The sequence below is a fragment of the Podarcis filfolensis genome, assembly GCF_964270895.1.
Source record: "Podarcis filfolensis genome assembly, chromosome: 1".
Taxonomy (NCBI): domain Eukaryota; kingdom Metazoa; phylum Chordata; class Lepidosauria; order Squamata; family Lacertidae; genus Podarcis; species Podarcis filfolensis.
The window spans coordinates 85,137,728-85,162,505 of NC_139604.1; the positions used below are offsets into that span (position 1 = coordinate 85,137,728).

The following is a 24,778-nucleotide window of genomic DNA, read 5'->3' on the forward strand; positions in this document are numbered from 1 at the left end:
AAATTAAACGGCATTGACACAGGGCTCCCTCAGCTACAGGAGTGATGGGCTCTGTCAGATTTGTTTAGGGCTCTCCTGCTAACCCTTGGCATTCTGCTAACTTCTATTTTATCTTGCAGATATTTCAAGCCGTGCTTCCCTAATTGAATTCCTTGTCCTGCCTCTTGATTCGCGATGCCTCAGTCCTTTGAAAAATGCCTCAAAAAATATGCCCCGCTAAGCTCTTAAAAAAGCTTATTCCAGACTGAGCATCTTTGATAGTGTTGAAGTGAGGCACACTGTTTGTTTGGCACCTTTAGGTAAGAAGGCCAAGTTATTGTCAGCAGCAAAAGGTATATCTAAATCTTTAGGAATATGTGAGCTGTATCCAGAGAAGGTGTCCACCTGTGCAATGAGACTTCCTCTCCCTTTCTTCTCCCCCCACAACCCCACCCCCACAAATATTCTCTGGAGAGTTGAGGGGACCCCAAAAACAGATTTCGAGGAAATCCCATTGCATTAATATGGGACAACTTGATCTTTTTAAACAACAGCAGCAAGGAAAACCAATGTTTATATTAAGGAAGAGGAGAAAAGAAGCGGGTAGATCTAGTGTATCTTTGATTTAAAGTACAGTCTTCCTTCCACTTACGTGCAATCGATGTGCACGCAACCGTGTATACTTGTGGTGCTGGGAAATAAATAAACAATTCAATTCAAACCCGGAAATGGCGGGAAAGAAATGAAGACTCCTTGTAACTCATGAGGAGACCCTCCCCAGAGCCTGAAAAAGATGTTGGTGAGGGCAGAGGAAGCCCAGAAGTGACCGGAGGCACAGTGGGGCTGTGTTTACGCTGCTGAGCCTCCCCGCCTAACAGCTGATGTGTGGGGTAGCGCAGCAGCAGCTGCTGCTTTCCTTTGTGTCCTCCACCCTCTTGCCAGCCCCAGAGCTTCAGTTATAGTTGTGGATATTTTTGGATACGGTATTTTTTGTATGGATTGAAAAAAGAGCAGCAGACAGGGTGTTTAGAGGGTGCTCCTCACTTTATGTGATTTCACTTATGTGTAAGTGGGGTGGAGGCTGTACCATAAGATGCAATAACACCCACACACTCACATTGATTCAGCAGATGCAACAAGAGTATGCCTATGGTACCCATCCCTATATTGAAATCAGTGGGGAGAAATCAGTGTGGGGTGGGTGGAGCCATAGTGTGTGCTGGAGTTCTGTGTCCACCTCAGGCCTCAGCATGCCTGTCTGTGTGGGGCTGGACTGGGGTGTGTGAATCTTGCTTTCATGTTCCATTGCTCACCCAGATCTCTTCCCTTATCCTCAACCTGCACAGGTGTTACCAAAAGGACAAATTAATATATAGCTGCTAAAATAAACAACACCACTGGCATTTCCCCTCTTCTATGTAATCCTTTATGCCCATGTTCCACGTCAACACAAGCGGCCTTCTGCATTGGGGTTCATTTGTCACCTTCCGTTTTGAGTATGGGCCAGCTGCCATTTCTTGCCAAATGGATGCGATTATGACAGGGCATTTTTGTTCTCTGAGCCCTAGAAATATTACAGATAGGGGTTTTGAATCTACGCACTAGCAACACACATGAGTAGAACTATGACATTTCATTAATTCATTTTTCTCTGCTCCCTCATCCTGTGAGTGAAAAGTGTGCAGAGAAAGGAGGGTTAGGGGAGGAGAGATTGTTTTTAAATGAGACAAGGGTAAGGAAGAGAGGTGTGTAATCTTGACAATCAGAAAGGAAAGTGGTACACTGCGAGACTAGAAGCAGAAGGTGCACGTTGGGAGTTTAATTAAAGTGTGATTAGGGGAGCTATTTAAGGTCTGTGAAGCAATGTGAATGATATGCACGGATATTCGGAGGTGGAACCGAAAAGAAGGCTGCCAGAAACTATGTCAAAATGTGTGGGTGTGGGTGTGGGTTTTAATAAAAGAATTCAGGTTTTCAGATATCATTAAGATACCTTCTTAATAGAAAATCCATACACAACCACCCCATTCTTTTGGGAGAGTTTAGCTATAGTGGCTTATATGGTACCTCATCCAGTGACAAGCCATGTAGTGGTCAAGTAGGGACTTAAGATGCTAGTTAGCTAATTGAAATATTCCTAAACTGTTCAAAAATTGCTTTTCAAACCATCAAACCACTAGAGCAGACCAATTCAAATCAAAAGGTTTCAAAACTGGTACAGAAAGTATCATAGCAACAACATCCATTATACGTCCAACCTGTCCTTGCTGTGCTGACTTTGGTGTGGGCCTCAGACAGAACTTCAACTTGCTTGTACAGTGGTACCTTGGTTTACGAACTTAATCCGTTCCGGAAGTCCATTTTTAAACCAAAGCGTTCTTAAACCAAGGCGTGCTTTCCCATAGCAGCGGGGGACTCAATTTACAAATGGAACACACTCAACAGGAAGTGAAACATGTTCTTATTCCAAGGCAAAGTTCACAAACCAAAACACCTACTTCTGGGTTTGCAGTGTTCTTAATCCAAGTTGTTCATAAACTAAGCTGTTCTTAAACCAAAGTACCACTGTAATTCTTTAACTTTGTGGGGGCAGGGAGATGCTGAACCATCTCCTCATTTTTCCAATTCTCACTCACGTCTTCCTTTCCAGACAAGATTAAAGGAATTCCCCTCCTCCACCCTTCCTTCTGAAGTCCCTACTATTTCCTACTGGTTAGTTTAAAGTGAAACTAATGAAGAGCCAAAACCTTCTCAGGCAGAGTCATTGGTGAGGGAGAGCAAGGCAGGGGGGTCTAGTTCACACGTAATGCTAAGCTAAGCCCAGTAGCAGACAATGTGGTGGGTGGTGACACTCACTCAACCTCTGGTTGGTCGCCTCACTGCTGCTTAAGGGAAGGGGGAGTGGCAAGGTGGTGGCAAGGTGCAAACACGCTGGTTGGTGCACTGAATGGGCTCCACTAGTGTGCTTGCACCATCAACCTCGGACCACCTCCTCTATGTCCCTGAAAGCAGCAGGTATGCAACTGAGCATCATCACCCCACACTTACCACTTACTGGCTAAGTGTCAGTGTGTGGGTATCCACAGCAGAAACTGTGGTTCAAATGTAACCATAGATTATTCCAACCCAATTTTGCTAAGCCAAATTACATATCATGTTCTTTGACAATGCTCCTTCTCCTGACCACTGGGATTCTGTGTCTTTTGACATTTCTCTGGCTTCATCCCCTGGTGCATTTAGACCTTGATTTTTTTTTTTAATTGCCTCTTCATTTTGGCATTTTTAAAAATGCTGTTGCCCTGAACATACTCTTTTTCTCTCTCACCTCATTGCAAGTATTGCCTTGTGTGTCTTGCTTCGGATTGTAAGTGTGAGGGCGTACTGTCTTATGCCTCTTTTATGCAAAGCGCCTGGTCTTTGTAGGTGCTCTAGAAAGTATAAATAGTGATGATCTTATTGCAGGAAGCATTCACATATTAACACACACTTTGTTGTTGTTGTTTAGTCGTGTTTGACTCTTCGTGACCCCATGGACCAGAGCACGCCAGGCACTTCTGTCTTCCACTGCCTCCCACAGTTTGGTCAAACTCATGCTGGTAGCTTCGAGAACACTATCCAACCATCTCTTCCTCTGTTGTCCCCTTCTCCTTGTGCCCTCCATCTTTCCCAACATCAGGGTCTTTTCCAGGGAGTCTTCTCTTCTCATGAGGTGGCCAAAGTATTGGAGCCTCAGCTTCAGGATCTGTCCTTCCAGTGAGCACTCAGGGCTGATTTCCTTAAGAATGGATAGCTTTGATCTTCTTGCAGTCCATGGGGCTTTCAAGTGTCTCCTCCAGCACCATAATTCAAAAGCATCAATTCTTCGGCCATCAGCCTTCTTTATGGTCCAGCTCTCACTTCCATACCATTTGAAAAATTTGAACAAATCCTCCTACTGTCTCATTACATTTGCCTGATTTTTATTAGCAAAAGATGTATTGATAGTGCTGCCTTTGCTTTCGACATTTAACAAAGACTAATGTGTCTGCCAATAAATGAGTAACAATGGTGTCTTAATTGCAATAAGAAAACTGCCTCAATTGAATCTGGGATGCCCTGGGAGTTCTTTGGCCCCTTGAGATCTATGTAAAGTGGGAGATGATGCTGTGGTTAAAGCATTAAACAGTAAGGGGTATCTCTTTTTCTTAGAATCCTAAAGCCCACTTGAAGCTAGTGGCATTCAATTATGTGAGTAAAATGCTTGTGCCTTTTTTCCTTAATTGGGTCTTTGGTTGCTCCTTCTAGCCTCCGGGGTGCACCAACAGCCATCCATTTGTTTCTCCTTTTTTAGCATTTCAACAACTTCAAGAAAAAGAAGCAAAGGAGAGGGAACTGTGCGGCAACTAAGCTCAAAGCAAGTAAAATTTAAAGCATCATATACTGAGCTAATGGGGAAAAGGTACCTCCTTCATCCCTCTTTCTTTACACTTGCGAAAAAGAGCCCACTTCTCTTCCGCTGGCTGGATTTATAGCTTTAATAATGCTGCATTTCCCAATTGCTCTTTTTGTGTGTGTTTTTCTACCCTTTGTAAAGTTGCCGAACAAATTAAAACATAAATCATTACCTTTAATACATTTTGTAATGTTAAGCTTTTGATCAATTGTTTTTGTAGCAGCTATGGCTTAATCTGGCAACAGAAGATGCAGTCTGAAAACCTCCTTGGTAGCATTTCATGTTACAGGTAGTCCGTTCTTTCAATTCCCTGAACGTTCTCTTTGGCATATTTATGTAAACACAGTTTTGGTAGAATTCTTCAGCTGGAAGAATAACTTTTAACACTCTTTTTGTTTTTCACTCTGAAATGTGAAAAGAGGAAGGGAAGCAGATCTTTAGTGAAGGTATGTATCCATTTTCTGAAATCCACTGTCAGGCAATAACTTTAGAATCCTAGAATTGTAGAGTTGGAAAGGACCCAAAGGGTCTAGTCCAATCCCCATGCAGGAATCTCAGCTAAAGCATCTGTGACAGATCGCCATCCAGCCTCTGCTTAAAACCCTCCAATTAAGGAGAGTCCACAGCCTCCTAAGGGAAACCTTTCCAATGTCAAACAGCTCTTACTATCAGAAAGTTCTTCCTGATGTTTAATCAGAATCTTCTTTCTTGTAACTTGAAGCCATTGGGTTGAGTCTCACCATCCAGAACAGGAGAAAACAAGCTTCCTCCATCTTCCATATGACAGCCCTTGAGATACTTGAAGATGGCTAGCATATTTCTTCTTAGTCGCCTCTTTTCCAGGCTAAATATATCCAGCTCCTTCAACCATCCCTTGTACGGCTTTTTTCCACTTCTTGCTCATTTTGGTTGCCCTCCTGTGCACACATTCCAGCTTTTCTTAAATTGTGGTGCCCAGAATTGGACACAGTACTCCAGGTGTGGTCTGACCAAGGCAGAATAGAGTGGTACTCTTACTTCCCTTGATCTGGACACTATACTTCTGTTGATGCAGCCTAGAATAGCATTAGCTTTTTTTTTTTTTTTTTGCTTCTGCATCACACTGCTGACTCACGTTAAAGGTTGTGGTTTAATAAGACCCCTACATCCTTTTCACATGTACTGCTAGTAGGCCAGCGTCCCTGGTTTGTGCAGCTGTTTCTTCCTGTCTAAGTGAAGAACCTTACATTTGTCCCAATTGAAATCCATTTTGTTAGTTTGGGCCCAGCTCTCCAATCTGTTAAGGTCGTTTTGAATCCTGATTCTGTGTTCTGAGGCATTAGCTCCCCCTCCCAGTTTGGTGTCATCTGCAAATTGGATGAGCTTTCCCTCAATTCCTTCATCCAAGGTGTTTATACAGATGTTGAACAACAATGGGCCCAGATTACTCTTTTGATTTGGTCAGTCAATGAAATATACTTGGGAGTCCTGTAGTGATTTCATTCTCTTTATTGCAGCTTGTAAAACAGTGATTGAATTGCCCCCCAAACCTCAGGCTTTTATATACATTATTTACACGATGAGTCCCGTCTGATTGGCTGATTCTGCTTCCCTCCTGGAGCTTGATTGGTCTTTTCCTGCAGGCCAATCAGTTGTTGCATTCTACGATCCTACAAGCCTAATAGGCTGATTAACTTCTTCCTGGAGCCTGATTGGTTTTCTCTTGCAAGCCAATCAGTTGTTGCATTCTGGGATCCTACTTGCCTGTTGTTCTAGGATCCAAGGTTAGTAAATAACAGTCAACTAGCTACAAATGCACCTAACAGTTACCTCGTTCAACCCACAAGAATATCATGGGGGACTTTGTCAAAAGCTTTACTGAAATCAAGATAGACCATGTCCACAGCATTCCCCTGATCCACCAAGCTTGTGACTCCATCAAAAAAAGAAATGAGACCTATCTGGTATGACTTATTTTTGAGAAACCCATGATGGGTCTTAGTAATCACAGCATCCTTTTCTAAGTGCTCCCAGACTGACTGTTGAATAACCAACATTTCTCGAAATAAGCCCTCTTGAGTCATTACAAGCCCCATGTTGTTCTGCAGAATTGCTCCCATGCAATGGGATCTGCATGTATAGCATAGGTGTCTGTAGAGCATGCTCCAGGGTTCCATTGGTCAGGAATATGTGTGATCATCAGGAAGTGCAGCTCCAATTTAGAACAACACAGAAGCTATTATGACTGAAGAAAGCCAGTGAGAGCGAACTTTTGAGTTCTCCAGGGTTCTTCAGTAGTCTAGAAGTTCAACGAAACAAGGGGCTAGGAGAAACAAAACTCGTTTGAAATTGAAGCCACAGTCTGCATTTTGTTACAGTTTTAAGATGGTGTGTTGGAGGAGATAAGAGACTTACTTAGATTAAGGTCTACTATGTGCAATGCAGTTTTAAAGTCGCAGCCAGGATTGCTGGGACAAATAAATATTTAGTGGTCGATTCCCCCACTTTTGAAGATATACAATTCAGCTGTTCCCTCAAACTGTCTCCAGCCTTAGGCAAAAACACACTGGTTCCTCAGAAGGTGTAAACCAGAAATAAAAAGAAATTAGGCACGTTTTGTATCTCCAGGTGGTAGGACCTCATCTTCCTCCATTTTTAGGATCCTGCTCCTGAGCAACTATCTGATAGTTTTTAACTTTTTAGATTGTGCTTGGTAATGAAATAAGGAAAAAGTAACAAGGAGCCCTGTTCCAGCTGCTGGTGCAACCCCACTATTTATCATGTTATGAAAAAGAAGCTGCCTTTATGTGGCATCCTCTTTACCAATGTGTTCATAGGATCAGGCCATTACAGCGTTTTTACTTACTCAGGCAAGTTGGACATTGATAAACTTACGAAGTCTAATCTGACTCACTCTGGTTGTTCTTGGCTTTCTTATCAATAATCCCCACATTTGGTTGTATTATCTACTCCTGACTATCAAAACAATTTTTGCCCGTTAAGACCTAACGCTTATCTCTCCAGGACTCTTCTGCAGCAATTTCCTTCTGCTGTCAGTCTTTGACTTCTGCAAATATCGTGTGATCTGAAATTTAATTAAATTAATAAAAATTAGGACAAGAACCAGAGAGTGGAATTCAACACTGTGCTATTGCGAACATTCCATCTGTGCAAGTACGGTATATCTGCTTGCCAGACAGAACAACACCCTGCCTTGCCTCCTCCTCCACGCTGTTGTGGGGGGTTCTCCTGACACCCCCTAAGCCAATTTTGGGGGTGGAAGGCATAAGGGAAGAAAGCAGGGAAGACTCCTTGCACAGATCGAAGCCCTTCCACAGAGCTTTCACTGGCAGGGATAATTAGGTATACCCCACCCTAAGAATAGAAAGGGAAAACAAAGAAGACAATAGTTTTTGACATTTGCCTCTTCAGTCATGCATTTTATCCAAATTGCTTTTTCTAATGAAACATCTGCTCAATAAACATTGTCAAAAGTTGAACTTGTGCACTTTTGCTTAGTATAATAATGTTTAAAAGGTAAATTAAGAGAAGCTGCTTGATTTTAGAGTGAGGGCTAAAGCTTGTCTCCAACCGCACACTGTGTGAGATTTTTTTCTTGTTTGATCAATGGTAGAAGCATGCCACGCAGAAATAATTTCTACGTTTTTGATCTTCAGGTTGTACTTTTCTGTATTAAGTGTATTTTAACGACAAACTATTTTCTGTTTGCTGAAGACGCTTTTGTGCCTTGAAATTCTAAGCACAATTAAAGTAAGTGAAAAATAGCAGACAGACTACCTTGTCTTCTGTATTGCTTTTTAACACCAATCCCCGTCATTCAAATACACAGCGGTACAAGCCAGCTGGTAGAACGTAATTATGTTCAATTTGTGTAACTCAATTATTAAAGATCAATTTAAAGTGTGCATTGCAGTGCCCTATCCAGTTGTGCTGCTTGCTCAAAGGATGGTAGTGTGAAACATACATTTTAAAAAATGCCTCTGACAAAATTTAATCAATGCATTGTTATTCCCTCCATTTTTTGCTGTTTTTCTTCCTCCCTCCCTCCCCTCCTCCCTCCCAATATATTGTGGAATCCTGTGCACTCGTTCCTGGGAGTAAGCCTTATTGAACACAGTTTAACTTACTTCTGAGTAAACACTTGCTCTGCTAATACGCAACTGGCCATTTCAATGTTTCTTATATCCTCATTCCTGTTGCTTGTACGGATGTCCACATACAGTTCTGCAAATTGTGAAGTCATTGCAAATTACTTTCCAGATTTTGTAAGATGCAAACACAGATGGGCAGTGAGAAATTAGAGTGCATCACACAGAGACGCTGTAAGATTACAAGTCAGAGATCAAATTTAGTCTCGCCACAGAGAGGACTATATTATACTGTTGAGTCGCAAAAGGCACAGCTAGACTACATGAATTATTGGAAACTGCTAGCAAGGGGAACAGTGAACACCAGCGGTCTTTGCTATCACTGAGTCAGTTTTGATATATTTCTGGTAATCCTTGTAAGAAATTCATAAGGGAAATTCAGAGCAATAAGAAATGCCCCAAAACGTATGTGTCTCTCTTGGGCGTGTCGCTTAACTTAATGGAACTTACCTTTGATTGTAGTATCAGGACCACAACAGAAGCCAAAGAGTTAATTTTTTCCCCACACTCCATGCCACAGTAGTTACCATAATGTGCATATCTTGGGATGTGGATGATGTCCACCATTACTACACATGAAGCACTGATACTCTTATTTTGTAGTTCTGAACCAGTCAATATACAGTCTTACTTTGGATCCCAAACACCTTGGTACTCATACATTTTGGCTCCTGAACGCTGTAAGCCCATAAGTGCGTGTTCCAGTTTGCAAATGTTCTTTGGAACCCAAACATCTGACGGGGCTTCCACAGCTTCCGATTGGCTGCAGGAGCTTCCTGCAGCCAATCAGAAGCCACACTATGGTTCCTGAACATTTTGGAAGTCAAACAGACTTCCAGAACGAATTCCGTTCTACTTCCAAGGTACAACTGTACTGGATAGCTCAGTTGGTTAGAGTGTGGTGCTGATAATGCCAAGGTTGCAGGTTCGATCCCCATATGGGACAGCTACATATTCCTGCATTGCAGGGGGTTGGACTAGATGATCCTTAGGGTCCCTTCCAAGAGTTGTACTCTTCTGTGAATGTCAAGCCATTAATTTTTAAAGGCTTTCACCTCAAAGGGAGGCTGGCCTGGTTTATCCAAGAATTAGAAGCCTTGATTAAATTCTAACACTTGCTGGATCCCGGGATTAGAAGACACAATCTGAATACCCCAAATTTATAACAATATTTATGTTCTTCTACAACAGGTACCTGCCCCCACTTTCTTGAACACTGTGGATCCTTTTCTGATTTTGTTGGCATTCATCTGTCTCGAGAGACAATGGAAGTATGGGCCATCAGGGGTTAAGTCAAAGCAGTGGAGAGTTACAGTACCTGCTGCAGCTGTAGAGACCTGCAGTTATCTGTGGGCTGATTCTTATGTAACCAAAAAAATATACAGCCAGCAACACTAGCTGAGATACTGATGTCAGTAACTCATGTTATGCTGTGCTTTGCTGGTGATTTGCTCAGAAAGGCAAAGACTACTACCTATCTTGAATGTGTAAAACTCCCCAGTGATTCAAGAAGTTTATTGGAAAGAGCAGCTGAATGCCTCCTGGGAACCACCACAGAGTTTCTGCTGAGCACCCATTCTGCTTGCTTGCTCTGACATAGATTGCTCTGTAGCTGCATTTCTCTAACCTTGTTTTTGATGACAAAAGGCATTTGCATGAAAACAGGGTCTTTGTTTCCTAAGTGCTCATCTGTTCCTGCTGTTTATTTCCCACCTCAAGTCATAATCCTCGGCTTGTGGCATCACAATTGGCTGCTGTGCAAACCATTATGTCGTCACAAACAGAGGATTATGACTTCAGGTGGGGGGGATAAGCAGCAGGAACAGATGAATTCTTTAAAGCAAAGATGCTGTTTCATGTAAATGTTGATGCCAATAAAGAGCAGGGGGAGGGAAAATATGATGGAGAGACAGAAAATAGGCAGGGGGAAACTTGGTAGGAGTTCCCGAACTGTGGCTTCCCTTCAGGCAAAAGGAACTCTTGTAATTCTGCATGGATAATTTTTTTATTTCGCCTTCTCTTTTAGGGCTTTAGAACTTGATCACACCACTGCTTTCTTCTCTTGCTGCTATTATAATAGGAGAGGCCTATATTTCTCATTCTTCATCTTAATGTAAAGAATAATGGCCCTCCATTAATGGATTGCTGCAAAACTGAGGTGAAGCCCCTAGGAAGCTGTCTTATACTGAGTCAGACCATTGGGACTGGCAGGCAGCAGCTCTCCATGATTTTTCTCAGAAGTCCACTTGGTCCTACCTGGGACCAGGGACTGGACCTTGGATGTTCTGCATGCAGAGCAGGTGCTCTGTTGCTAGGCAACAGCCCTTCTTTTGCACACATTGTAATCTTAACTGTGTGCTGTTATATGCTCAGTAAATGGAGGGAAAGCCAGTCCTGTAAACAACTCGTTTATGTAGATACCTTTTGAGATTCGCAAAAGTTTGTGCAAAATCAGATTAAAATGGGTGGTTAGCCTCTGGCAAGAGTTCAAAGGCTTAACTATGGCACAGAATCAATTCTACTCCATATAAGAAGGTGCTTTACACTGAATTGGACCACTGATCTATCTAGGCTACTGTTGTCTGCATTGAATGGCAGTGGCCCTTTCCCTTCTTCAGGAATGCAGAAAATACAGAGAATTGTTCAAGGCAGAGTATGGTTTTATTAAAGCAACATTGGCTTCTACAGGATGGCCTCTGGGAATCCTTCATGTCTTGCCCAATCAGCTCTAGCTGGTTTGAATAGAGAAAGAAAGTCTTAAGGAAAACGTGGGCTGGAGGTTCTCCAGGTTCTGGTTTGTTAACAGTACTAGAAAAAAATATGGAGGGGACTTTTAAACATCACACCTTGCCTGCCTGCCTTTCCACTCCAAGTCTACCTAGGCTTACTTCTTAAAGAGGAGAGAGAGTATTGTAGTTCAAGCCTTCTAGGAAGCCCACACTCCGTAATACCAGATTTGTGTGATGTGGTTTCCGGTGTGGCAATCATTGAAGCAAGCTACCCTGCATATGCTCAAGAGATTTTCTGGCATCAGTTAAATGAGGTGAATGTCTCTCTCTCTCTCTCTCTCTCTCTCTCTCCACCCCTCCCTGCTGCTTATAGGCAGCTCCTATTCTAAATTGCAAGTCTCAAGCTGGCAGCTCTCCACAGAAGGCTCTATTTTCTGATATTAAAGCCCGCAGTAGGAAATTTGACATCATATATAGATTCCCCCCCCCCCAGATTCTCTGCGCCTTTATGCAGTGCCACTTTAGCTGTTATATATTGAGTTGAATAGGATCCAAACTGCAGCAGTCTAGGACTGATTGGTCCTAGAACCATAGGATTCAGAATGCAGCAGTCTGATTGGTCCTAGAACAATGCAGCAGTATGATTGGTTGGCAGGAACCACCCAATCGTGCTCCAGATAGAAGTGAATCCACAACCTGATTGGCTTACAGTAGAATTCCGGAATTAGCCAATCATGTGCAGCCCATTGTGTAAGTAATGTATATAAAGCAGATACTTTGAGGGGACTTTCATTCATTCCTCCTCACCACTATGAGCTGAATAAAGAGCATGAAATCACTTTGCGACTCTGAGTATATTTCACTGGCGACGAAGGTGGGATCCCGCTGAGCTGACTGCCACACAAAGCACCGCAGCACCGCCACCTGCCGCACCGCTGCCTCGCACCATGTATCCAGGCTTCAGCTACGGGACACAAGGAACTCAGAATGGCAACCGACAGCAGCTTCTCGCCGTTCAACCCAGCATCTGGAGACTGGGAAGCGTACGCCTCCCGTTTCACCTTCCTCCTAGAAGCCAAAGGGGTCACCGATGAAGAAGACGCCAAGAAGAGGGGAATATTCTTCAGCATCTGCGGAGAGGAGACGTTTGAAATCGCCCGGGCTCTCCTTGCGCCTGAAGACGTCGCTATTGTTCCATACAAAACAATAATGGAACAGCTGAAGGGGCACTTTTCGCCACAGCCCTCAGTGGTGGCTCATCGAAACGACGCCTCTACGCTAAGAAGAACCTAACGTTCCAGGTTGCTCTGGAGGAGGCCCTGGCAACAGAAGCTGCCGAGAGGTCGACGCAAGAGGCACGGCCGAGCCAGCCGTCCCAACCGAGGGTCCACCACGAAGACCTCACCGACGACTCAGGATCCAACAGGGAGGAGGTGCACCGAGTACAGCAGCGCACTCAAGCAGCCCACATACCACAGCTGCCTCGACGAGAAGGAGGGAACTGCACAAGCTGTGGAGAAAGTCACGAGAGGAGGAACTGCCGTTTCCGCAACGCAGAGTGCAGGCAGTGCAGAAAATTGTGACACATCGCCCGGGTGTGTCGGGCTCGGCCCACCCGACGCCAGGCATCAAATGACCAATCCAAGAGCCCCAGGCCCCGGGGCCCAACGCACCAAGGCAACTCGATGGAGCTCACGGACTTCCAGGTATACCAGTTGCCCCACCCCAACGTAGAGAAAATTTATGTGGAGGTACAGATAGAGGGGGCCCCATGCCGCATGGAGCTTGACACGGGTTCAACTCTATCCATAATCTCGCCAAGGACCTTAAGGAAACTGTGTCCTACTGGGGGTCCCAAACTCAGGCCGGCCCCATTCACCCTCCAGGACTTCCAGAAACGTAAGGGGTGGGGACCTTCAGGGTGCAATACCGAGGGTGGATGTGGCAACTGGACTTGCTTGTGGTCAAGGGCCCCTACATTAGCTTACTGGGATTGGCATGGTTTGGACCACTGGGGTTAGCCGTCACCGGGGTGACCCACACGAGCTTACAAGTGGACGTGGACGCCATATGCAAGGAATTTCCGGGGGTTTTTGATGGGAAATTGGGACAGTATACGGGCCCCCCATTGCTCTACAGCTTGACCCCGCAGTACGACCGGTCAGGCTCAAGGCCTGCCGGGTCCCGTTCGCCCTGAAACCCCATATAGACGAGGAATTGGACCGACTTGTGGAGCAAGGAGTGCTGGAGCCAGTGCCTAATGCCCCCTGGGGAACCCCAATCGTCACACCCGTCAAGCCTAATGGTTCGGTCCGCATCTGCGCAGACTACAAATGTACCATAAACAAGGCCCTCACAGCCCATGCATACCCAGTGCCAGTGGTCAGCCATGTCCTTGCCACCCTGGCTGGGTCAAAAATTTTTGGCCAGCTGGACTTGGCCCAAGCATATCAACAGCTACCAGTATGCACTGATTCACCGCCCTGGGAAGGCGATGGGCCATGCGGACGCCCTCAGCAGGCTACCACTACCGGAAACAGGCCCCGACCCAGCACCTGCACAAGAGGTTATGAGCCTGGAGCTGCTTCCCGACCGCCCCATTCAGGCACAAGAAGTTGCACACCATTCCAAGAAAGATAGGGTCATCTCCCGGGTCCTGGACTGGGTGTGGAGGGGATGGCCCAGCAGCAGCCCCGGGCCAGAATTCGCCGGCTACACAACCCGCAAACATGAACTGTCGGCCCACAAGGGGTGCCTGTTATGGGGAAGCAGGGTCGTTGTTCCCCAGCCCCTCCGCAAAAGGGTCCTCACAGCCCTACACGAGACACACCCAGGGGTAGTAAGAATGAAGGCCCTTGCCAGGAGTTATGTGTGGTGGCGGGGATCGACGGAGAGATAGAGGCCTGGGTCAAACACTGCCAGGCCTGCCAAGAATCCCGCCCAGATCCCCCAAGGGCCCCAGTCCAGTCCTGAGAGTCCGCCCGAGCACCATGGTCACGCCTGCATGTGGACTTCGCTGGCCCCTTTCAGGGGAAAACATTCTTCATAGTGGTGGACTCCTACACCAAATGGCTGGAAGTCGCACTGGTACCGTCCACTTCTACGTCTGCAGCCATCTGGGTACTACGCAGGCTGTTTGCAACCCATGGGCTCCCTGACACTCTCATCTCAGACAACGGGACTGCATTTACGTCAGGAGAATTCCAGACCTTCACAGCGCAGAACACCATCCGCCACATCCGTTCGGCGCCATTCCACCCTGCCACCAATGGCCAAGCAGAACGCATGGTGCGGACCACCAAGGACACCCTTTGCCGCATGACACAAGGGGATTGGGAGTACCGCCTTGCCACATTCCTTCTAGCACAGCACAGCACCCCCAGCTCAACGACTGGCCGGAGCCCTGCTGAACTACTAATGGGTCAGCGCCTTGCAATCAGATTGGACCGCCTTCACCCCGATAGAGCTCAGGATGAGGTAGTGGTGGGGGAAGGCAGGAACCCCCGGACCTTCGAGGCCCAGGACCCAGTGTATGCAAAGAATTTTGGGGCAGGCCCTGCATGGGTACCCGCCACAGTCACCAGGGTCACTGGCCCCGTGTCGTACGAGGTGCTAGCAGATGGGGGGCAAAGCTGGCGCCGCCACTGTGACCAGATACGGCGACGATTCCCGGGAGAAAACCAGGAGGAGGAGGACAGGTCAGAGGAGTCCCAAGGGAACAGTGGGGCAGTGAGGCCCATAGAGCAGCAGGGGCAAGCAGGAGAGGCAGAATCAGTAAATACAGAGAGGACCCGTGAGGCCGAAAGGACGCCGGAACCAGAACCACGACTGAGCGAGCCGGTTGCGCCAGACCAAACAGCCCCATCACAGCCAGCATCCTTGGAACATGAGCCAGAACCTGAACCCCGGACCAGGGAACACCCCAGGCCACAACGCACACGTAGGCCGCCGGCGTACCTTGAGGACTATGAATGTGACCTCCCGGGCAGAACTGGAACTTAGAGGGGAGGGGTGTTATATATTGAGTTGAATAGGATCCAAACTGCAGCAGTCTGATTGGTCCTAGAACAATAGAATTCAGAATGCAGCAGTCTGATTGGTCCTAGAACAATGCAGCAGTATGATTGGTTGGCAGGAACCACCCAATCATGCTCCAGATAGAAGTGAATCCACAACCTGATTGGCTTACAGTAGAATTCCGGAATTAGCCAATCATGTGCAGCCCATTGTGTAAGTAATGTATATAAAGCAGATGCTTTGAGGGGACTTTCATTCATTCCTCCTCACCACTATGAGCTGAATAAAGAGCATGAAATCACTTTGCGACTCTGAGTATATTTCATTAGCCCTGGCGACAATAACAGATTTCGGTAATCAGTGAAGACCAAACAGAGCAGAAATTGAGGCGCTGTCTGGAAAGGGGAGCACGAGAAATCTGAATAACGCAACCTATTGTGTGTTGTTTCCATGAACGTTACAGATCAGTGTGCTTTCATTAAAATTCTCCTTATAAGCTCAGGTGATATGTTGGGGTGAGGGGGTATTTGATGTCTGAGAAGTAGTGAGAAGTTAGCTGCCTAATGATATACTAATTAGGAAGCCCATCCTAGCAGGATCCATGAAAATTGATTTGCACAGTGCCATTTTTGCTAATGAGAGTCATGAATACATGTTTGCAGTCCTTTACTTACCCTTCTTCCCTACAGCTAATGAAGGTGAAGCAATCATTAAGAATAGGGCTATAATCTATCTAGAGTTTCTGCAGCCTCATAGGAACGGGTGGACTTTAAGAAGTTCTGTTTTAAATAATGCTCTTTGTGAAAGAGTGAGCTCCGCAGGTAGCATGGATGTACCATACATGTCATTATTAAAATTCCTTCACTGGTGGTTCTTTTCACTGTATCAGTAGCCGGGGACAGGCTGTCTGTCATGTGTATCTGATTTCATACAGGATTTTAATTAAAGTGGAAAATCTAAATTGTTTTAGTGTAATCGGTTGACCTTTCTGATGTGGGTACGGGGGGCTTACGAACAAATGTCAGTGTACTCAGTTATTCCCCACCTTCCCACAATTCCACTTTGTGTAAATAGCTCACCGAAAGAAAGACACAGCATGCTTAACCTTATTAGTCCAGCAAAGATCACCCAAAAATACATGCAAACTTCAAAATAGGTGCAAAAAAGAAAGAGAAATGGTTGAGATTTCTGTAAGAAGGACTGCTTACTGACAGTTGGAGGGGAGCAGTTGTGGTTCGGTGCAACTGCGGCAGTGCTGGGCAGTCTTCTGGCTTCAGCATGCCACTTCCCCTTCCACCAGCAATTGCAGTTGCAGCCAATCACAGGCTAACTAGTGGACACCGTTTGGGGAGTGGACCAGAGCCATGAGCTCATTTGTCACAAGCCCCATGGGGACATCCTGGCAGGATTGGTCAGAGGGGGTGTGGCATGAGTGTCAGCAGTGAAGACTTGAGTGGTTTGCTAGGCTGCATCCTCAGCCCGCTGCTGGTGGACATCCCAGCAGAGGAGGGAAAGCCAACAGAACCAGCCTCCTGAGAATGAGGTTGCTCCGGCAATGAAGGAGGCACATGAGCTTAAGCCAGAGAGTGAGCTGGCTGGGCAGAGTCAGGCCCTATTTCCAAGGATGCTCCATTGGATGCACTGGTTCAAACAGACTCACCCTACCCACAAGAGTGTTTGCTTGCTCAGTCCTATCTCTTTTTTATAATATTTTTTATTAAATTTTCTGTTTTACAATTTCAAATAAACATTTTAAACTTTAAAATATCCAAAGGCTTCGCTTCTTCTCTTTCCATGGTTCATTTTACATATCATACATCCCTGCATATTTTACCATAACCATTCCAATCAACTTTCCACTTTTGCATCTTCCTCTGTTGAATTTATCTTAAAGCTGCCAGCGTTTTCAGCTGTATACAGTTATTTTCCATGTAGTCAAAAAATGTTTTCCAATCTTCCTTAAACGTATGTTGTTCTTGCTCTCTTATTCTATATGTTAAATCTGCAAGTTGTGCATATTCTGTCAACTTAAGTTGCCAATCCTCTTTTGTTGGGACCTCGCTCACTTTCTATTTTGGGGCTAACAAAAGAGGGGTTGCAGTTGTTGCATACATAAATAACCTTTTCTGACACCTGGGAGTTTCAGTCTGGGTTATGCCCAACAAAAAAGACTCTGTTTTTGGTGGGGGAAAGTAATTTTACACATTTTTTTTCAATTCATAATAATTCATTTCCCAATACACTATAACCTTTTTACATGTCCACCACATGTGAAAGAATGTTCCCTCCACTTCTTTACACTTCCAACACTTATCTGATTCTGTCTGCTCAGTCCTATCTCTTGCGATGAAAACTGTGCAAATGACTGTACCTGCCCCACTCTTCAAAAGGAGAGCTAAGGGTGTGTGTCAGATGTTAAGACAACATCTTAGCCATGTGTGATGGGATGTTGAGCTGCTTGTGCATAAAGTTACTAATCCCTCAGTGTTTGGCTAAGTCCACAAACCACTGTCTGTAACGGAGCCCCATAAACATGGCTCCGTCAGTCGCTGGCAGAATCCGACAGTGGGCGTTTACGGAATTTCTTCCAGCATAAAAGCTCCTTAACGGAAACACGTCTTCTGGACTCTCTACGTGACAATTTCCAGCGAGGAGTGGGTGTCCCTATAGGAGGTCCTGAAACCTCCTCGCTGTTCTCTCTGGAATTGTCTCTGAGTCCTCCTTCCGACTCACTATCCCTTGGAACTGCCTCTCTCCCCCTGCTGGTTCCCTCATCAGCTGACAAGTCTCTGCCAGCCTCTGTGAGTCTCTTCCTCTCCAGTTCTCCCGATGGCAGTTCCCTGACATCCACCTCCCCTCCAGGGCCCCCTTCACCCCCTCCTTTCCCCTCCTCTGCGGGAGGCGAGGGAGCAAAACCCCTGAAAGAACTTCCCTCATCTTCCGAAGTCTCGAACATTTTCCTCCACCGGTTGCTGTTTCGGGTTTCTAAGTACTCATCCTCATCGGAATCTACTCCTTCTTCCAACTCAGACCCCGTGAATCCTTCCAATTCCTCCTCCTCGTCGGTGGTGCCAAAGTACTCCCTCCGGAACCTCGCTACTGACTGAGGTTTCCTGGGGAACCTTTGATGGAACGCTTCAATCAAGACCTCGTCATTGACTTCCTCTGCCGTCACCCAGGTGTTTTCTGACTCCGGTTCCCCTTCCCACGCCACCAAATACTCCACCTGATGACCCTTCCACCTGGAGTCGAGGATTTCCGCCACATGGTTGCTGCTTTCCCTCTCTTCTAAGACTGGTCCCCGTGGGAAAACCCCTTCATTTCCCCCCCTATACGGTGACAGCAATGACCTGTGGAATACTGGGTGCAGTTTCATGTGGTTCGGTAACCGGAGTCTGAAAGCCACTGGGTTAACCTGTTGAATGACCTCAAATGGTCCCAATCTTTTGGGTCTCAATTTCTTACAACCCCCCTTGAACGGCAATCCTTGGGTTGACAGCCACACCTGATCCCCCACCCTTATGGTTTCACCTTCCCTTCTGTTCTTGTCTGCCTGCTTCTTATATTGTTCCTTGGCCCTTTCTAAGTTGAGTTGGAGTTGACGATGGATCGCTTCCATTTCTTCTACAAACTGTTCGGCGGCTGGGACGCTCCATCTCTCCCCTCCTCCCCCTGGAAATGCCCTGGGGTGGCACCCATAATTAGCCAAAAAGGGGCTCATCCCGGTGGACACATTCTCCGCATTATTGTAGGCAAATTCCGCCAGAGCCAACTTTTCCACCCAATCGTTCTCTCTGTCATTGACATAACACCTCAGGTATTGTTGGAGGATACCGTTTGCTCTTTCCGCCTGCCCGTTGGTTTCTGGGTGCCGGGCAGTCGAAAAATTGACCTCCACGTGCAGTAGGCTCATGAGCTTCCTCCAGAACCTGGACGTGAATTGTTTGCCCCGGTCTGAGATCAACCTCAAGGGGGCGCCATGCAGTCTAAAAATATGTTCTACAAACAATTTAGCTGTCTCTTCCGCCGTGACTGCATGTGAGCACGCTACAAAGTGGCCCATCTTAGTTAACAGGTCTACTACGACCAGTATGGCGGTTTTCCCCTTGGATTTCGGCAGATCAGTCATAAAATCTATCGATACCGCCTCCCATGGCCTTTCTGGTGTGGGCAACGGTTCTAATAACCCCGCCGGCGCCCGCCTTTCTCCCTTGGCTCGCTGGCATTGGTCACACCCTCTTACATACTCCCTTACATCTTCCCTCACCCTGGGCCACCAAAATTCCCTAGTAACCAACCACATGGTTTTGTGTTGCCCAAAATGCCCTGCTGTGGGGTTGTCGTGCAGCTGTTTGAGTACTCTCCCTCTCAATTCCCCTTCGGGTATATATAGTGCCCCTTTGTAATACAATGCCCCGTTTCTTTCTTCAAAACCTCCGGAGTTTTCTCCCTCCCTCCTTAGACCTCGGAGCTTATTCTGGGCGTATTCATCATTCTGCGTCTCCTCTACCAGTTCCCTTTGCCCCACCAACGCCGCCCCACACACCCAGCGGTCCTCTGGGATGATATGTCTCTCTTCGGGTGCTCCCTCCCCCTCCAAATACTCTGGTTTGCGTGAGAGAGCGTCCGCCCTGACGTTTTCTGGGCCTGGCACATAGCAAATTTCAAAATAAAATTTGGAGAACTCCTGTGCCCATCTCACTTGCCGTTGGTTGAGCACTCGTGCCGTTCTCCAGTACTCTAAATTCTTGTGGTCTGTGCATACTTGCACCTTGTGTTGTGCACCAATTAGTAAGTGTCTCCATTTCCGGAACGCTTCGTGAATGGCGAGTAGTTCTCGGTCATATACCGTGTAGTTCCTCTCGGATTTGTTTAACTTCCGCGAGAAGAAGGCACACAGTCTCCACTCCGACTTATCCTTCCCCGGCTGAAGAAGCACCGCCCCCACCGCCCGGTCTGATGCGTCAGTTTCCACTCTCATGGGTTTTTGTAAATCCACATGCAGGAGCTGTTCTTCCGAAGCGAAGGCCTTTTTCAATTCTTCGAATGCTTGCTCCGCTTCCGCCGTCCAAACAAACTTCTTCTTGCTGCTGAGACAGTCCGTGATGGGAGCCGTTAAGTGGGCAAAGTTCTTGATGAACTTCCGATAAAAGTTCCCAAACCCTAAGAATCTTTGCACATCCTTTTTCGTTTTCGGTGTCTTCCATTCCAGTACCGCTTGGACCTTGCCTGGATCCATGGCTAATCCCTTGTCTGACAAGCGGTACCCCAGGAATTCCACCTCCTTGGTGTGAAACTGACACTTCTCTAATTTCACCCACAGTTGGTTTGCTTGCAGTCGGCTCAACACTTCTCTGACGTCCTTTACATGCTGCTCCTCATTCTCTGAATAGACTAATACGTCATCTAGGAAGGCCACACAATTCTTGTAGAGCAGAGGTCCCAGGACGTGGTTCATGAACGATTGAAAACATGCTGAGCCTGCTTGTAATCCAAAAGGCATAACGACATATTCGAAAGCCCCTAGAGGGGTGAACATTGTTGTCTTCCATTCATCCCCCTCCCTTATCCGTATCAGGTTGTATGCCCCCCTCAGGTCCAGTTTAGTAAAAATCTTTCCCTTCCTCACCCTGGTCAAAATGTCATCAATCCTGGGCATAGGGAAAGCCACTGGTTCCGACACGGCATTTAGGGTCCGGTAGTCCACGACCAATCTCGGTTTATCCGTGTTTTTTTTGTCCACAAAAAACACTGGGCTGCCCCCCACCGCTCTGGACTCTCTGATGAAACCTCTCTTCAGGTTTTTGTCAATAAACTCCCTCAACTCCTGCATTTCCCTGTCTGACATGGCATACAGCTTGCCCACAGGGAGCTGGGCTCCAGGGACTAGATTGATCTGGCAGTCAAAGGGTCTATGCGGTGGTAGTTTGTCTGCTTCCCTTTCGCTGAAGACATGGCTCAGGTCAGCGTATTGTTTGGGAACCTTTCTTTTGTCCGTTACTTCTGTTCCTGCTAGAAAGGCTCTTGCCCCTTCTGGAGCCTTGCCCTCTTTGCAATGTTCTAGGCAATGTGCTGACCCAAAGGAGACCACTCTCTGATGCCAACCCACTAGCGGATCATGCAACGCTAGCCAGCTCATCCCCAAAATAATGGGAGCCCCTCCCAAGGTGGCCACATTGAACGCTATTCTTTCGGTGTGCCTGGCTACCCTCATTACCATTGGGACGGTCTGTAAGCTGACTTCTCCTCCCAACAGCTCTCTCCCATCGATCGTGGTCACCTGCAAGGGGTTGCTTAAAGGGATAGTCTGTATCTGGTGTTCTGCTGCAAACTCCTTGCTCATAAAATTACAGGAGCTGCCTGAGTCCAATAGCGCCCTTATCTTTAAGGGATGTCCGTTTGGCAGCTCTAGCAACACCTCTATCACTAGGGCTGGTCTCGGAGGTTCAGGCGTGGGCACTTTTACTGCTCCTTCGCCTGACTGCTGTGCCCTGATGGTGGCAGTCAGGCGCTGGCTTTTACTTGGTCCTGCCCTTCCTCCTCCTTCCCCCCAACAGCTCCTGCCATCCCTTGCCATTCCTTTCTTTGTGGACAGACCCTGGCAAAATGACCTGGCTGCTGGCAGAGATAACATTTCTTGGGGCTCTTCCCCTCCTTCTTCCGCCCTTCACTGGGATTTGAAACTGCCCGCGCGCGCGCTGTTCCAACTTCCATCGGCTCTGCGGGCGGGAAAGTTGGCTCCGGAATCTCTGGAATGCGGAAATCCCTCCAACGCTCCCCTTTCCCTTCCCGCTTCTCCAAGGCTCTAGCCTCCTGGCGTGCTCCAATGGTCAGCGCTGATTTGGTCAGCTGGTCCATAGACTCCGCCCTGGGCGCCCGGGAAAGTTCATCTTTCACAGCCGAAGAAAGTCCCTCTTCAAAAAGCATTTGAATGGGTTCCGCTGACAGATCCCACCCCAATTTGTGTATCAGCATAGTAAACTCAGTCCAGTACTCACGGACAGATCGGCTCCCCTGTTTACAAGCCATCAACTGTCTGCGCACCACTCCCTGTTCAATCTCGCTGGAAAACATCAGGTCCATGGCGCGAAAAAACTTCCGTGCGTCTTTCAAGACTTCATCATGCCTTGCCATCAGGGGTCTAACCCAGTCTCTCGCCCCTCCTTCGAGATGGCTAACCACAAACCCCACTCGCGATTCCTCGTCGGGAAAGTCATCAAACTGCAGATTAAGAGCATACTGCATCTCTGTCCTAAAGGCTTGATAGTTCCTGGGATCCCCCCCAAACTTCTGCACCAATCCTGGCATCTTTCTTCCTTGTGGGGGGGCCTTTGCCCTTTCTGCATCCTGAGCCCTCCTCTCATCGAGCCTCGCCGTTTGCAGCGCTAGCTGGACCTCCAACACCCGGTACCTTTCTTCCAGGCTCGGACTGGCTCCAGCTCCTCCTGCAGCTCCGGTTCCGGCTGGGTTGCTCATGATGCTTTCTCTGCACAAGCTGCTTTCAGAGACTGTCGGATTGCTGTGATGGGATGTTGAGCTGCTTGTGCGTAAAGTTACTAATCCCTCAGTGTTTGGCTAAGTCCACAAACCACTGTCTGTAACGGAGCCCCATAAACATGGCTCCGTCAGTCGCTGGCAGAATCCGACAGTGGGCGTTTACGGAATTTCTTCCAGCATAAAAGCTCCTTAACGGAAACACGTCTTCTGGACTCTCTACGTGACAATTTCCAGCGAGGAGTGGGTGTCCCTATAGGAGGTCCTGAAACCTCCTCGCTGTTCTCGCTGGAATTGTCTCTGAGTCCTCCTTCCGACTCACTATCCCTTGGAACTGCCTCTCTCCCCCTGCTGGTTCCCTCATCAGCTGACAAGTCTCTGCCAGCCTCTGTGAGTCTCTTCCTCTCCAGTTCTCCCGATGGCAGTTCCCTGACACCATGTTACCTTGGAGGTCTACTTCTGAACTGTGTAAACTGTAACTTGAGCTATATTTAAACCATGTACTGACTTGTAGAATACAGCCTTCAGGAAGACTTGAACCAAAAGTCTGAGTACAGTTCTGAGAGTCGGAGGCAGGACTGCCATAGAGCTACTATGCAAAACTGATCTCGGCTCTGCAGCTAGTTCCTCTGTAGAGTGAGCTTCTAGTTCATAGAGTATAGAACCTGTTCCATTTCTTATTGCAATTTTGGAAACTTTCTTCTGCGTGATATCAAATCAATAGAAAACCTAGTTCATGCTCCGATGAACCCCGACAAAAGAAAGGGAATTCATTCCAACTCCATTTTCTTGATGTATCTTCAATAGTAAAGTGCGTTTACTCCATGACTTCCTGTACAAAAGCAATCTGTTTAATGTCTATGCAGAATGGGAGGTCAGTTGTTAGCTCTCCCCCTCTGGAGTCTTATAGGAATCTAACAAAGAAAATTGTTTTTAAAACCTACTCTCTTCTCCGCTTTCATATGTTCACCAGAACGCCTGCAAGAAATAAGGGAGAGGGGAATCCGCCTTAAGCATTTAAGGTACTTACAACGGTGTAATCCGGCAGTCTCTTTCAGAAGCCAGACTCATGACATTTAAATCCCATGACTGCACCCTGAACATTTAACTAACTGCTTCCCTCTGTTTGAATGACTTCTTGGAACTCTGACAAAGTGCAAAGGTGCCTTTTAAAAAGAAATATTAATTTGCAAATGTCGCTACCAGATTGATAGGAAGTGAGAGCCCAAAAATGGTGTCTGACTATTTCGAGCCTTGTTTTCTGTGATATTATTTGACTTTCTGATTCCCTAGTTCTTCTGTTTGACATCCTTTCTTATCTCTCCCTGGCTACAGCACCTAAGATTTCATCCCCAACTTTGATTCCATATAGTGAAATTACCAGACTTTGTGATGGACTGCTTTATAATAGGAATTGGGCGCATTAATCTTGTAAATACTGTAAGTAGTTTGCTAATATTCCAAAGTGAGGCAGTAGTTCTTCTCTAACTAAGATTGTGATCTGAGCCAAAGAAGAACTCAATTTACCTGGTTCTGGTTCCAGCAGGGAGGGGCGGTCCCCACCTTCTCTTATGCTTCAAATGCTGTTGTGACAGCTTCCTGGTTATCACATCTGGCAGCTGGAAGCTACCATAGCAATGTTTCAAGTTCCAGAAAAGAGCCACCAAAGCTGCTGCAACAGTGACCAGGTCCAGACGTTTGGGGACTCACAGGGGGACAGGGAGGGAGATTCAGAGTCCATTGCACTCCAGATTATGTTATCAGGAGCATGACAGGGTTTGAATCAGACTCTGACTTAACTAAGCTTCCCCTCCCCTTCATTTGCAGGGATCATAGTTTGGTTTGCTGAAGCCAGTTCCATACAAACCCAGGGCAGGAGGTGCCTATCACTAGTTCAAGCAGACTTTTGTGGGCAAGCTGCAAAAACTTGACCAGCCAATCGAAAACCATGTGGCCGTGTCGTAAAAAGTCAAAGCTCA

At 46.7% G+C, this 24,778-nt stretch overlaps 1 protein-coding gene across 2 annotated transcripts in view; it reads left to right on the forward strand.

Annotated features, from left to right (window-relative positions):
* Positions 1-24,778, forward strand: part of LOC310757724 (transmembrane protein 263-like) — a 299,944-nt gene that overhangs the window by 87,184 nt on the left and 187,982 nt on the right. The window lies entirely within an intron of this gene.